This window comes from Thunnus albacares, chromosome 5, assembly GCF_914725855.1.
Source record: "Thunnus albacares chromosome 5, fThuAlb1.1, whole genome shotgun sequence".
Classification (NCBI taxonomy): domain Eukaryota; kingdom Metazoa; phylum Chordata; class Actinopteri; order Scombriformes; family Scombridae; genus Thunnus; species Thunnus albacares.
In genome coordinates this window covers 21,614,280-21,627,093 of record NC_058110.1, presented here as the reverse complement: position 1 = coordinate 21,627,093, position 12,814 = coordinate 21,614,280, and the positions used below count along the sequence as shown (strand labels likewise).

General features: G+C 40.8%; 1 long non-coding RNA gene across 1 annotated transcript in view; it reads right to left on the bottom strand.

Annotated features, from left to right (window-relative positions):
* The window catches only part of LOC122982159, a 39,329-nt gene extending 28,387 nt beyond the window's left edge, over positions 1-10,942 (bottom strand). The window contains exons 1-2 of the long non-coding RNA XR_006403407.1: positions 9,952-10,942; positions 895-939 (exon numbers count right to left, since the gene is read on the bottom strand). This is a non-coding gene — a long non-coding RNA (uncharacterized LOC122982159). The remainder of the gene's footprint in view (positions 1-894; positions 940-9,951) is intronic.
* Between the last annotated feature and the right edge of the window lie 1,872 nt (positions 10,943-12,814).

Genomic DNA, 12,814 nt, shown 5'->3' with positions numbered 1-12,814 from the left:
TAGGAAAAAAAAAAAACACACACACCGACGTGACCCCTTTATCGCTCATCAATGTGTCGATAGTGGCGTTTTATTGACAATATACGGGTCAGGAAAATAACAGACTCCAGATTCTTGCAGCAAATTATCCTCAAGACCCGCTCGCTAACCTGTCAAGATATTCAGTCACCTTATCTCTCCTCTCCTCTCGTCCTCACCTCCCTGTCTTTTTGCTCAACACGGAGCTGAAAGGAAGCAGGGCCTCGCATGTATGTACATAATTGGCACTTTACTGTCATATCAAATTCATATCAGTGCAGGGTCTTGGGCTGGGAAGAACAATGAGGGCCAGACAAAAGCGTGGCTCGGTGCTCTGAGAGTCGCCCTGATAATCGCAGCATGGGCCAGTCAATAAAACCAATCATCTCTAATCTTCTTATGGGGGGACTAAACAGTTCCCCCAGATACTCCACAATGCCCACTAGACACAATGCGGCACCACTCTGTACAAATATAAGGAGGAAAACAATGGTTGAACCGTAACCTCAGTGCACGACCTCATCAACCTTATCTCTGGCTGCATTATTGTCATTTCTAGACATACAAAATTCTTTAGGATATGAAATTAAATAACGTTAAGGAAAATAACTTTAATATACTGTAGGTTTTGATGTGATTAAGAAAATTAAATTTCTCTAAATAAAATGTGTCAAGCAAATCAAAGAAGCTGTGTGTTTACATAATAAATCTGGTTTAAATAGATAGGATATATTTTTTTATTGTATAGAAGACAAAACCCCTGATATTACCATATTTTCAGTATAAAGCAGAGGTGTTTTACTGGATTTTTTGTGGGCTGCTTCCTCATATTGTGTGCCCTGGGTTACAGTAATGAAGAGTGATGTAAAGAAACACCTTCATCTCCTGGACTCCACTCTGCTGTTCCTCTGGAAGCAGCTCCTGCGACATACAACAGAGATGATTAAAGGTCAGCACCCTCATCTTTTAACATTTAGCTTCCACCATCTCACTCAGGGGCAGCATCTTATTTTCACTCAGTCTATCATTTCTCTTATTTTGACCATAAAACCTAAACACACCCCACCCCTCCCCAAAAAAATTACATTAAATGATTTTTTTTTTAAATTTCATTTTTCAAAACAATTTTTCTTGTTATGATCTCCATCAGCCTGTTAGTGGAGTTGCCCCAGACTTGAATACAGCTGTATGCAAAACCTCCCTGATGCTCCAACGCCCAAACCTCTCGACTGGGGCCTACCCAATCTGCAAAAAGAGAAAAAAAAAAAAGTGTGGGGGATGGGAGAGGTCACAGGGGTGAGCTATATGGTTAGTGTAGCTTAATCTTTCAGTATCTATTTTTAAAAAGAGAGAGGAATATAATTTAATATATCTGGCAAAGTACAAAATATAAGCCAGGCAGAGGAAAAAGACACACACCAACATTTACAAAATGAAACAAGTGAAAAATTTTTTTTTTTATGAACAATATGAATCAGGCAAAAATATAAATAGAATTGTAAAACTTCCTTTAGTTATTTGTAGTTTTTCATGTTTAAATTTCCAATATATATGCGTGACAAGATCACCATTTCTCTCTCTCTCTCTCTCTCTCTCTCTCACTGTCCTTTTATCTGTCTGTCTTCCTCCTCAGTCTCCCTCTCTCTCTGATGATGTTTGGCTGAGGTGCGGGTTAATTGCGGGGTTAACTGACAGCGTAGAGGAGCTGTGTGTGCTGTGAATATGAGACCAAAGCAAGGTTTAGTCACAGTGTGGATGAGAGAAAGCTGTGCAGAAGTTTACTGAATTGTTGCAGGTTTGCGTGTGTGTGTGTGTGTGTGTGTGTGTGTGTGTGTGTGTGTGTGTGACAGACAGACAGAAAGAGAAAAAGAAGGACTTGTGTGTGTCTTTGTGTGACTCCACATGCACTTATAAAACAGCATCAGCTGGGCATGAATGAGCATCAGTAAGAGCAGCGCTTTGAAGGGAGGTTAAACGTGCGCCTTTGTTTTCACGTGAACGGCTGACACGCAGGATTTGTGTAAAACTCACCTCAGCGGCGGTGTCACCTCTGCTCTCTGTCTCAGTGGAATAAAAAAAAAAATCTGTCTTTGCTGCAGAGGTATTAGACTCGTTGGAATTTGACTTGTTTTACAACAGCTAGTAATGAATATCTATGGAGGCAGTTAGTGTTCGTGGTTATTCAGTGTGTCCTTTCAGGAGTCTATTTCCTCTCCAACCTCCTGACTGCTCAGACAGGAGTACATGACTGAGGTGCAGCTTCAGTAATGTACAATCTAATGATAACATGTGTGAATGAAACTCCTCTCCAGCCTTATGAGCGCATAGACGCTCAAATACACAATCAGCTGAATTTTGCACCACTTACACATATATAGTGGATCTATGCTGTTCCTGCGTGGACACTTCACAAGCATGAACATTGGGTGTTATCAGCAACATCACTCCAATCTAAATCTTCACAGTTCAAGATAGATCTGAGATTCAACAGCCGTTCAAACGTACAATAACCGTGCAGAGGCAGACAGGATAATGACCCCCTTTTTTCTGCCCACTGTGTCACAAACAGATCAATGCAAACAGCTCATGACATTTATCAGATAGAGTCAAGGACCTCCACATTAGTACTGATGCTCACCTCGCTGGTCAAGTGGCTCAGTATTATTGATATGGAGTCCACAAAGCAAAGGACAAATGCAATTCGTTCGTCTATTAAACATCCAAAATGAGGAATCGCTAAAGGAAGGGATCCTTTGGTGGCGTGTGCGTGTGCGTGCGTGTGTGCGTGTGTGTGTGTGCTCTGAGACACACAGGTGACATTTCATCTCTCAACAAATGTGCGGTGTAATTTTTCTCATAGTGAAATGATGAACGGTGATATAGTGGGGATTTTGTCTCTTTCTGTTGTGCGGCCAAAATTCAGCTGACAGGCTCGTCCTCAACGCACCGGAATGACTTTTAGTGCAACTTTGAACGGAGAACATGCAAATCTTTCTTTTCTTTTTTGCATTTTATTGTTTTGTTTTTTTGTATGTGTGTATTTATGTTTATATATGTATCAAATAATTTGTGTTTTGTATTTGTTCTAAATAAACAAGATAAGAAATGAAATAAAACAGCAATCAGTGGAATATGTAAATGTACAAAAACTGTTAAAACACATTTTAAATCATATATTGTTGAACACGTCTATAGCAGTGACCTTATAATGGCTTAACTTTATGAGCTAGCATCATATTTCAAACCAGGTGATAACCGTGGGAACATAGAAACAATTATATCAACACAGATAAGGTAGATATGCATATTAATTTAAATTAAAATTCATTTTTTTGGATAACAAATATGATTCTGGTAGAATTTTAAAAATATATAATTTTAGGCAATATTTCTGCATCAATATAAGCTTACCTGTGACTATGTGGAGCAAATTAGCTTTACTGAGGCTCTAAAAAACTCTGAGCAGGTGCAACACAGTGTATCCAGAGTACAGTAAACTTTGCTTCCAACTTCTCTGTCTGTCTACAGTGTGTGTGTGTGTGTGTGTGTGTGTGTGTGTGTGTGTGTGTGTGTGTGTGTGTGTGTGTGTGTGTGTGTGTGTGTGCGTGTGTGTGTGTGTGCGTGTGTGCGTGCGTGCACATGTGTGTGTACAGGACTCGGTAATAGCCCGGTTGCAAGCTTTTAATATAGGCTAGTGTTTGTTATATCTTGCCATATATTACCATTTCTCCTTGGAGGGGCCCCTTGCATTCAAATCAGCGGCCGGCTGCCTGATCGTAGAGGACAGCTTACTAGGCCCCTTGAATTGTTCACAAGGAACAATGGATTCCTTTGTCAACGTGTTTCTCTTTCTCTCCGTGGACAATACTAGAGGGTCCTTCTGGCTCTCTGCACTTAAGAAATGTTTGCAAAATTACACCTCTTTATGTGCCTCTCAAAACAAGTAGCAGTGCCAGTATAAAAGTGTGGGAGGTTTAGGGAAAATGCACCGGAGATTTGTTTCTTTTTTTTTCTTCTTCTTCTTCTTCAGTGTTTTAAAGTGGGAAATGTCCCGCATTTAGTATTTAATGAATGGCTTAGCAATATGTTTTTTGTTTTCTTAGAGCCCTTCACTAGCGACTGTTAATCTTTGAGTAATGACAAATAATATATTAATTAAATAAAACATAAGCACAAAGGTAAAATAAATAGTTTACCCAAAAAAAGAGAAAGAAAATTTCAGCTAATAAAACTAACAAAACTTGTATGAAAATTAATGCAAGATATGCCAAACTAACATACAGCATATAAGTAACCTACATATATATATACTTACAATAAGTTATATTAGTGCTTTAAATCCCTGTCACGTTTCTGATCACCTGATGAAGGACAGTTAGCATCAAGGTGTCTGTGTTAGAGGAGAGTCCTGTTATAAACTATAAGCTGTGTATCTGCATAACGAGCTTATGGTGCGGAGCTGCCCACCGGGCCGCAGCGCTGACCTCTCCCTCCTCCTGATGAATAGACCCATAAGCAGATGCCCAGCTGTGCCTATTCGGGCCTTCAACAGCATTTCGGAAATCGGTATGATTTCCCTGGGAAAGTTGGCTCTCCACACCGGGACAATTTCTCCTACAATGTCCCCTATTTCAATCTGGCATCAATGTTATTGCATTATTATTATTATTATTATTATTATTATTATTATTATTATTATTATTATTATTATTTAGGCGAATGTGATCAATATTTCTAATGCACTCAAACATCATTTCTATGCGTAAAGACATAACAGAAGCTAAGTGGATGTTTGTTTGCTTGCATGTTGTTTACAGGTGAATAGAGCAGCATCAAGCTTTTACGAATTAACTTTTTTTTTTTAAAGAAAAAACATTTTTATAACAATTAATTTTTAGTTATTTAGGCTATAACATATTGTTTCAACGTTTTATGTGTAATCTCAGTTTAATAGGGGCATATTCCGCAATGTTTACAAACGCATGGCTTCACATTAAATTATATTTTGCATCTATGGTGTGATTTTGCGCGGAGAGAATAAACTAAACTTTCCCTGGCGTGTGCGTAATTCTGCAGGTTCCTGCGTGAGCCTGGTCGTGCACCTCTATATGTGTCACTCTCTCACCATATTTTACTCAGCTGTTTGCGCCAACTTTGCAATTCATAGAGAGAGACTTTTCCCTGCATGTTTCATCACACCTTTATTTTAATGGTCAACCGAGCTTCACCTGCTGCAGAGAGAGTCCGATGACAGGCAGTGAGAAATTTAAAAAAAACATATTTGTTTTTAAAAACGCTTTTGGTGCCAACTCCGCGTTAAACTCCACCACGGCACGTTCCTTAATGTAATTCAAACGCACAGGAATATTTTCCCAGCGTACCTCAAAAGTCCAGGGGCCGCAGCTCGCACAACTGGGGCCGACTCTCCTCTCTCTTTTGTTGGGGCTATTGTGGGGGGCTGCGTGTTGGGATTGGGGGTGTAATGAGGGGGCTGCGACCCCCCGATGGGGGTGCATTTGCTGTCCAAAGACCGTTAGACAGTGGCTGAATGAATGGGGCCTGAATGTCATTGTAATGCACAGGGACAACTCCCCCTTCATTCAGCTTAAGATGTGGAGGCCGCTCAGCTCGGCAGAGGGAGAGATGAGGGGAGAAAAGCAAGTGCAATTCAATTCACAATCTCGCCCTCTCCTTGCTCCAGCGTGCACGAGGAGAGAGGAAAAACGGAGGCTATTTTCACTAAAAGTTAGGCGTTACTCGCATGCGTATTCTGCACAGATGAAGGCCTGCGGTTGCACAAAATGGAGAGGAAGACGTGATGGAGCCACAGTATGGTGCATAGCTGGAGGATACCCGCAACGACGAGAGTAAGAAACTGAACAAAGGATTTTGAGTGCAAGCCGGCGTGGATTTATCAGTATATAGGCTGCTGGACGGAGGACGCTTCTCCTGTAGCAGGTGGCCGCTACTGTCGGCTGGGTTATCACGTTTTTCTATTTTTTTTCTTTTTTTTTTTTGGCAATGGGGAACCAATAGACCTAAAGGCCTTACAAATGACTTGCATTAGTGAATTGACTTGCATTAATGCAAATGCAGGAAGCTCGTTTTGAGATGTAGATTGCGACGGAGGCTGATGTGAAACAATAGGCGCGCCTGTTTTAAAATAGTTAATAATTGCATTTGTTTGAAAAAAGACCACATTTGCGATTCTATAGGCTCAGTTATGGAGAGTGAAGGGCAGCGGTTTCATCCTGGACACCGCTGACGGTTCCTCCTCTCCATCTCTTTGTTCAGCCAACAGTGGGAGGTAGACACAAGCCACGATAGGAGGGAGAAACATTTGAAAATCCAATGACATTTTCTTCCGGGACAGAAATCAATATATTCCTGTAGGATTTTATATTTGTAACGGCGCTGAAATGCATAATGTGAATACAGGTAGACGTATGGCAGTGCTAACAAGAGTTATTCGTTCAAGAAAAAGATTACTTCAAAAATATATATGTGGAATTATACAAATTGATGATGGGCTGCAGACTACAGGCCCACTGTGGGGTCAACCTGCAAAAAACAAATGCAAAAAATATTTTTTAAAAAAACAGAGGCCAATCATTTTAATTGACACATTAGTTAAATGAATAATCTTTAAAAACTTTTTTTTTTGAAATAGGACGCTACACGCAAAATATCTGTTTTATGTAATTTCCCACAGGCCTGCATTTAGGAGAGCAGACAAATATTTACGTTTAATATGTCTGGCAGACAACAACTGTAGTCAACACTAATAAATTAATTGTTTTACTCCAAAGTCAGAAAGCAGAAAAGATCTACATTTATCACATAATCAATTAGGCTAAAGTGAATTTCCTCCAACAGTGCTAACAGTGATGAGAGAAAAATGCAATAGGTAATGTGCATACACGTGTAGCATATAGTGTAATAAAAACAAATACGCACAACATAAAAGTATTTTCTATCTTCTCCTTTTACGCAAAATATTAAGTGATGCACTCTGCAGCAGGCAGCATATGGTTTAAGTCCTTACCATCTGGGATCACAGGCCAAAGGCTTTAGAAAAATAACTGTGAACACTCTGTTGCAGATTTGTCAAAGATACAATTCTATAGATGCTGCATGAAACATTTAAAGCCAAAGGAGAGAACTGTAAGCTGATGTGGGCCTAGTCTGCACCAGAAATGTAGTAGATGGTTAATACATCTATTGGCTGATCAATACACCAGTGTTTCATTTGCAGAGTAGAATCTATTCACCTTCATCTTGGCATAATTTAAGTGTATAGGCCAATGGTGGGGTGAGGGGTGGGTTGACACGAGTGAAACTTTATTTGGTGCTTTTTGGAGACGAGGTTTGCCTCACGATGATGAAAAAGTGGAGGTCATGATTGAGCCTGCAACATTGGTTTTGTAGCAGCAATTATGCACTGGACATGCACCTGTCTGTGTAAAACCCCTCAGGGTGTCAGCATTCAGGTGTGTGGAAGAGGTGGAAGTGTCATGTTATTTTGGTTTCCTCTGCACCCAGGCTACACTGTGTTTGTTAGTGAATGCCGACCATCGGCTACAACTATTAGATTTGTGAGCGTAAACAGTATGTCTGCCCCGATGCATGCATGCATGACGCGCTGCAGAAAGTCAGGCCGGTGGTTTCAAGGACATTTGGGGCTGATGAGGATTTGGTTTTAATGGGGGGAGGTGAGGAAGGGGGGTGGGGGTGGGGAGGGAGGGGAGGGGGGGCTTGGGCCCCGGGCCATGACGTCATTGTGCGCCCATGTAATCCTCTTGCGCTGAAGCCCAATCAGCAGAGACTCGCAATTGTCTAGGATGGGAAGAGAGGGGCGCTCTAATCCGGGAGACAGTGGATCACACAGCCCGAAAGAGAGAGAGGAGAGTGAGAGAGGGGGGCATGCATCCAGGGCTGGATTGTGCCTGAAATGGGTCAGATTAAAAAGACGCGATCCAAAAGGAACCGACTGACTCTTGGTGGAGAGAGGACCTTCCTGAAGACGAAGAAGCACATTTTTTTCCACTTCAAAGACGACAGAATCAGCCTCTCGAAACCAGCTTGTAGGGATCTGCTAGAGTGCTCTGTGGCGCATAGAAGAGCGACTTGCCTTTTCCCCCCAGATATACAGTAGCCTTGATGTAAAACTAGCCTTCTGTAGATTGTCAGCTGCATGAGAGGAGAGAAGAGGCATCGCGCGTTTTGTCCGAGGGCGTTGATCATGGACAAGTCGGGGAACATTCAAGCCAAGTTAAATGGAACATACAGTACTCTTCGCAGTGGGATGTATGACTTCAAACAAATAGCCTTGTGGTGTTCTGACACCGTTGCTTTCTTCTGTCTTTCACTCTTGTCTTTGTGTTTTGGGGTCAGGCTAATGTTGTAAATTGAGTGGTTTTAAGGAAGGACAAAGCGAGAGCCTATATCGCCTCAGCTGTCATTCTCTGCGAGGTAACCTGCCAAGAGATGCGTAAAGACGCACAACCACAGAATCTGAGGCTAGAGATGTTAGTAAATGCTATGCGGCTTTTCAGGTGCAAGCTTTGCTTCACATCCTTTGATTATGTGTCGTATGCTGATGGGGTTTACCGCCGAGCAGTGGCGCAGTGATATCAATATTTCTTTGCGTTGAATCCAAAAGAGGCGCAGGGGAAGAATGTGGCCGCGCGCATTATTGCTGGTGTAGGCTATAAATCGGCTTTAGATTTGACTGTCTACATGCGTGTGCGCGCGCGCGTGACTGTGTTGCAAAATCGGCTTTAGATTTGAGTGTGTGTGTGTGTGTGTGTGTGTGTGTGTGTGTGTGTGTGTGTGTGTGTGTGTGTGTGTGTGTGCATGCGCCCCGAGCGCGCGCACGGAAGCGGGAGCTGTACTTAAATCGCAGTCATACAGTCTTGCATCCTCCTTGGCGGCAGATGCTGGAGGTTTGGGCGCGGGGAAGTCAGGCAGGGTCAGAGACTGCTGGCTTGGTTTCATTCTGCACCCGTCAGCAGGGTGAGAAGGCGACTTCTTGAAGGGTTGTCACTCTGCGTGTTCACAGCGGACCTTGATTTAATGTCCATACAATTAAGGCACGCGGTGAATGCCAAGAGAGGAATCTACACAGCATCACGCTTCAGATTTGATCACTTCATTGTTTCATCAGCTGCCGCAGGTTTTAGTTCACTACTTTGACCCACGTTACAGAAACAGGCCCTGGCTGGAAACCAGAGCAGCAGGATAAAGCTGACTGCTGTACTGTCACTCAGCTGCGCGTGAGTGTGCGTGCGCACGCGCAAGCATGCGTATGCGTGTCTATGTGTGTGAGTGTGCTGCTTTGACTAGGTGGGTGCAATGCGTACTTTAATAGGCGATTATAGCATGAAATTAGGTTACCGCCACTTAACTGATAAACCGCGTCTTTAAACAGGTTTTTTATTGTTGTTGTCGTTTTAAATGTCTGTTTAGTCTCAGTTATGCAAAATAAAAAATGTGCAAAGACTCGCGCAGAATACGACACAGGTTTACGAAAACAATTGGACTTGAGCCGAGTGGGGTCAGTTGGCCTGTCGCTTGAGTTTTACAGAAATATCTTCAGTTATCATTTAAATTTAAGATGCTCTTTAACACATCTTATATCTATTTTTAATTTAGAACCTTGCGAAAGGTTTGATTCATTTTCAAATGCGCCAGTTTTCTCTTCGGAGTCAAAATCAGTTTATTTTCAGACGTAAGCTCAGTGCTTAAAACGGGGAGAGTTGACCTAAATATAGAAATAGCCTGATAAAATTGTATATTTTAAATGTACACATGACCTAAAGCATGGGTTAATGCTTCTGATGCACCGGCCGCAAAGTCTGCCTGCAAACTGAACATCCTAACGATGTGTCTGATAATAGAAACATTATTTGTGCATTAATGTTAATTCCTCACCTTTAGAAGCCTTTGCGAAACTCTCTACAGTCTTTAAAATGTTAAAGCTAAGACTCTGTGGGCTATGGTCTCAGCTGTGGTTTCAGTTGTTAATACATTATTTCATAAGCAAAAGTAGGCCAAAAGCTCCAGTCCACCACACCAAACCTCGGGCCTACAGCAGAGGCTGAGGAGCCTTGCAGGGACACAAACTGACGACGGCTGCAGCGTTTAGGCGGATGGAGTCAACATATAGAAATATAAGTGATTCAATGCCACCTACAGGCGTGCGTCTGACAACGCAGCGTTGAGGCTGTAACCAATTAAAGGCCATAGGATTTCATACAAGACTAGACTAAATAAGGTAAACACAATTCTAAATAGTTACTACACAAACTGCAGTAGTTATAAACAGGCCAGTTTAAGAAGTAGAATATTTTACCTGATGACTATATAAACTATTAGGTTTTATTATCCATTTTATTTTGAATTCAGCTCAGAAAAATATGGCTGTCATGACAAGCCAAAGGCCTTTTATACATTGTTTTGAACAATAATTACATTAAGTACTAACCAATGAACGAATGAACCAAATGGATTAATCAAATTAACCAAAAATAGAAGAAAGCATGTAGTTGTACTAATAAAAAGGTTGAGCAGACTTTCCTTTTAACATTCTCCATCTACATCACAGGATGTCATTACTGGTAACTTTCACATAACTTGAACTTTCAGGTTCTTAGAAACCTACATTCCCATATTTGGATAATATGGTGCTTGATTTCAAACAATTGATATACATACATACTGTATATATCTCTTCAATTTGAACATTTAGAAATTTGAAACAAATATCTCAGTAATACACTGTATTTATGCTACATAAATCTACATTGAGCTCCAAATAGATACTATTAGCCTACAGAACAGTGTGTGATGATTTTTGCTTATTTTATGTCTCAGTTGGATATATGCTTTGTAATGATGTGACAACAAATAAAGCCTGAGCTGCACTGAGTTTTCTGCTTGTTCTTGTGATTATTTATATTGTGAGCGATCGTACACAGCAGTCATATCAAGTTCTGCATCATGCAAGATGTATTTCAAGAATGAAATCTGATCTGATTTCTTCTTTTACAAAGAGGGAGAACTGAAAACTTGAAAATGACGTATTCAGAATCTTGTGAGGCAGATTTGTACCAGAGAACAAGACACACTCTTTTGGAAGCGTATAAATCCTTATGCAGCATAAAATTATATTCCATACAATATAAATAGTGCAAAATAACCTCAATCTCCATTTCATATAAGATCACTTACAGTGTTTTTATTCCAGAAAGTGTTCTTTGCGTCATTTTGTGACTGGAGCGTCCCACCAGCAGTTCCTCCAAAATCAGGAAATCAGCACCACGGAGAGCTCCTGTGAAGGAAAGAAAAGAAAATCTTTTGACAGCTGTGGAGCAGATTTTATATTGTATTGCAAACCTGTGCTGAACACCAAAACAGGATGTGTACAGGGCATCTCAGGCTAAAGAATTAGTTCAGCAGGATTATCCAAAAAAAAAAATGGATTTGGCAAACACGTACATGGATTTGGACCTAAATCCTCAGCATTTAATTTTCAAAGTAATTCAAATAGCCACCAAAATATTCAATACCATGCACTTGTATATGACGGATTTGAAATCTATTTAATACATCTTGTAAATACCACAAATATTAATCCCAGACAGCAGCGGTCCAGTTGTGTGATTGTTGTAGATCCCTGGAGCTTGTGGAAACAGAGGCCTCCTGAGAGAACAGTATAGTCAACTGTAGCATCGTGGTGAAATAAGACAACAGAAAGCAACAATTCCAGGGGAGTAAAACCTTTAAGTGACATTTAAGCACTGGGACAGCCCTGCAGAGCTTCCTCTCTTTATATAAGGTCATATGTGGCTGTTTAGTTCCTAACAGATAATTCATGAGATCAAGACAAAGTAATTTCTGATTGGACAGTTTATTAAGGCTTGATTTCTTCTATAAAGAAAAACCAAGATAGATCTTTTGAACAAGTTAATATGCCCACTGCATCTGTGGTCTAGAAGATAATCAATATTTATTTAATATCTCATGTCATTAATCCTTTTGTAGTGTCGATACATACACTTTCATGGCTAACCGGACATCTCTCTATTGCAGCAAAAGATCCTCTGACAGTTATCACTGACGTGCATGTAAGCTCTGTACTATCATCACGAGTGGTTCATGCTTCCTGAGTGACTCAGTCTTCAGTGGCATCCTTTAGCTCCTCACCTCCCCCCCCGACTCTCTTCTGCTGGACAGAGCGGTGTTGGTCAAAGGCAAACGTGAAGGGCGTTCACCGTATTGCTTGGATCAACCTATCTATTGATTAGTGCAGGTTAAAAAAAGGGAGAAGAGATGAAGAAGAAAGGATCCTGTTAAGAGGTCAGTTCTCTAGATTACAAGGGGATACACTAGCCAGGTAAAAAAAAAAAAAAAAAAAAAAAATGCAACGCAGCTCCACACATCTGTGAATACAGTTGTGAAGCATACGATTCATACAAGTGACCTCTGCAAAGTGCAGTACTTCTGCCATCTCAACATTATAGGGGGTGAAGTTCTGACACAATCAAGATAGATAATAAAGCATAAACACCGTCTAAGGACCCAAAAAACCAAAAAACAGAAATTTGAGAATTGGGATTTGAATATTTGATTTGGTTACCACGAAGCTACATCAGATTTAAACGCTTAAACAGATACACAAAAATGTCAAAATGAGAAAAAAAATCCCTTAACATGAAAGAGTATTAGCAGCATTTCTCTCTGCATTATGGTAACCTCGGAATCCACAAAATACGGAAGAGAAACAATTTCAAAC